At 44.6% G+C, this 3,474-nt stretch overlaps 1 pseudogene; it reads left to right on the forward strand.

Moving 5' to 3' along the window:
- Positions 1–2,645: 2,645 nt before the first annotated feature.
- LOC145271984 (U2 spliceosomal RNA) lies at positions 2,646–2,824 on the forward strand (annotated as a pseudogene).
- The last annotated feature ends 650 nt before the right edge of the window (positions 2,825–3,474 follow it).

Here is a 3,474-nt window from a genome sequence, read left to right on the forward strand (position 1 = left end):
GTGTCGTTTGGCAGAGTTTGTTGGTCGAAGTAGAGTGTGTATTGTCAGTCCAGTGGGTAGCGCCATCTAAGCGCAAATGGGTAATTTAGTAGTACCTATTTACTATGCCTCCCCACGGGACAGAGTTAGACACCAGTGGGTAATTTAGTAGTAATCCACTTTTTAGAAGCACGGGTAAACAGAATTCGAAATATCAGATTAAAAATACAACCGCGTGCGTATCAGTATTTTTTTAAATAAACAAAATATTTACTTAATGTTTCAAATTTTCGGCTGATAAAACCTTTATCAGGAATTTTCTTTTTAAACAATGCAATATATTTTTTTCCTCACGTGCCATGGTGTCGTTTGGCAGAGTTTGTTGGTTGAAGTAGAGAGTGGGTATTGTCAGATATGCATGCTGTTGTCTTTCTAATCTCATATTTCGAATTCTGTTTCCCCGTGCTTCTAAAAAGTGGATTACTACTGAACTACCCATTCGCGGTTAGACGGCGCTACCCACTGGACTGACAATACACACTCTCTACTCACAGCCCGTGACACCCCTAGTCTCCCAGACCTCTTCCAGCCACCAAGCACCATGAGGGCAGCTCTCCTACGCCCGAAGGGAAAGATGATGAAGACGGAGTTGCCCGTAGAACCCAAGCGCTTTTCAGGGACACTTTAGAATCTTTAAAGGCTCTCGGGGGGGGGGGGGATATAAGGCACCACCGCCCAAAGCTCCCCAAAACACTCCGACACTACCGAAAGCCCCGAAAACCAACGCAATGACAATAAAGACTGATGGGCGAAATCCCATGACTCAATCTCCGGGCAAAAGGAACGAAACAGACCAGAAGGTGGGCCAAAACTAGTCTATGACACCACAGGAGGACTGGCCAGAGTTAGCCCCAAACAAAAGGGCCAAGCAGCAGCAACAACAGAGCCAGCAGCAGAAGGAAAAGGCAGTGGCAGCCGATCCCCTCCCCGGTCCGTCAAACACCAAACAGGACGAGACTACGGCATGGGGCCCTCCGGAGCTGGAGCAGATGACACCCGATGATTATAGGGAACTCTTCAACTTCACTTACAAGGATGTCACGAAGGGAACAACCATCATACCCCTTCCGGGACAGATTGAAAAATTGGAGAAGAGAGTTCTCTCCCTGATCACCTCTGACCTCAAGACCAGGAGTTTAACGGGTGTCAACAAAGACACCATGGTGGAAATCCTCATTGACTTGAACATTCCGGCAAGTTATGTATGCAGGAGGAGTTTTGCCATGTGGAACATTCTGCTCCCCAGAGAGGAGGATGCAAAAAGACTGGCCAGGACTGAACACAGAAGCAGGAACATTCGGCTCCAGTCAGTATACCTCGGCGGGAGGACCACCACTGTCTCAGTAGTGAATGTCCCATGCTACGAGTCGGCCAAATAGCTGCCAAACTCTTCGACCCTGAGTCTGGGTAGTTGGGTGAAGCGCTCCGATAGATACTTTTGAAACCCCTCGCAAATCTCCCGCGTCGACACGAGGGCATGCCCTTCCAGGTCGTTTACATTTCGAATGTACTCGTCCGAGCCGTACTTTAGAGCAGCCTTATGCTCAACAGCATCTACATTAATAGCCTCGTTCGAGACTTTCATTAGCCTAGCCCTAACTATCTGGCCCTCGTACCGCTCGCTAGCCAAGCGGCTGAGGTCTTGTTTAGCTAGTGCTATCTCTAGGGGGTCCCCACCCTGTAATGCCTGGGTCAGCCTATTCTCTGTACGCGTCTTGGCCTTAGCCTTATCTAGTGCGAGGCGTTGGCTGTACTTGACCGAGAAACGTCTAATCTTAGCCTTGAGGCTAACCCACCACTTACTCCCGGTAACCGCCCCCACTAATGCCCGTTGGATTATCTCTGTAACCTTCAACCGGTAGTCCTCCAGCTCCAACAAGGTGCTGTTGAACTTCCAGTATCCAGCCAGTATAGGCCTAGGGCTCAAGTTCAGATGGGCCATAACTAGTTTATGGTCCGAGTGTCCTAAAAAGTGGAACGTGGGGCAAGATAGGAAATCTACATCGCCTCTTCTAACTAACATCCGATCCAAGTAAGTAGTTGGATAGGTAGGTGTATTAGGATGCCACGTCCACATCTCCTGCCCCGGGTGATCCAGGCAAAATCTGTCGACCAGGTCACACGAAGCCATCAGGTCAGACAGACTGCTGTCACACCATGCCGACCCGCTAGTCCTCCCGACCTTATCTATCCTGGGATCAAGGATGGCATTCCAATCACCCATTAAGACTACCCTCTTCGGATCATCTACAAAGCCCTCCACCCGTCGAAAAAGGAAGCCCTCTCCACAGTGGGGTTTTCATTAGTTAGCTTTAGATTCCACAGAGTGAATGAGGTATTGTGGTAAATGTTGCCAGTCAAGAGTAAAGTCGCCACAGACTCCATTTTTACTTTAGTTACAAAGACCCTGCAACACTCCCCTCCCCAGATCTTTTCGGGCCTTGTGCCTAAATTTGTTTTGTCTTTTGGAGATTTTACTTTTTTTAAATGTTTTAATTTTATATTGGAATTTTTTTAATTGTAATTTTTTCTTTAAACAAAATAAATTAAATATAAAGATCAATGTGTAGTATCTGTTCTTACTACATGCTGTACTTATGTTTGTAACTTTTCCTTGGCCACATAGCTAAGATCAAAGTGTAGTATCTGTTCTTAATAGATGCTGTACTTGGGTTTGTAACTTTACCTTGGCCACATGGCTAAGATTAAAGTGTAGTATATGTTCTTAATAGATGCTGCACTTACATTTGTAACTTTTCCTTTGCAATGGAAGGGGAAACGCTTCCATGCTAAGGCATTTTTAGTCGCATGCAAGTCACTCCATCGGTCGGTCTATAACACATTTACATTTTATTTTTTTAAGCAAGGGGTATGGAGTACCATTTTTGTCCCCTGATTTATCAAAGAGGAACCAATGTTTTCAATGGGTCCGTAGTCTGGATGATTGACGGATAACTGTCCATTAGTTTTTCCTGAAATTTTTATTTACTGAAGTCATTTCAGCCCTTTTTTCGGTCATTTTAGTTTATCTTTAAGAATTTCATGTCAATCCTACATTCACACATTCATTCATTACATGAGAGCACACGACTAATGGCTATCAGCCTTGTTTAATTCAGCTCAACGTATGACCTTAAACAACTTTATTTTATTATACTTAATGACACAGCATTGACTTTCAACCAAATGCTGACCGATAGCAAAGTTTGGAGTCGAAGGCGAAGGGGGACTGCAAATCCTTTTTAATTTTAAATGGATTGTTTTGCTTTATACAACTCTCTAAATGCATGAAAGTACGCCCCATATAATCAGCATCTCATTGGAATTTAAACTTATAAACAACATTACCGCAGTTGATATAAAGCACACTCTCTTTGTTCAAAAGACAGGTAGGTCTCATAGTATGTATCAAACTTAAGGGATGCAATTCTCTAT

This window comes from Euprymna scolopes, chromosome 46 (assembly GCF_053919585.1).
Source record: "Euprymna scolopes isolate OS-2025 chromosome 46, ASM5391958v1, whole genome shotgun sequence".
Classification (NCBI taxonomy): domain Eukaryota; kingdom Metazoa; phylum Mollusca; class Cephalopoda; order Sepiida; family Sepiolidae; genus Euprymna; species Euprymna scolopes.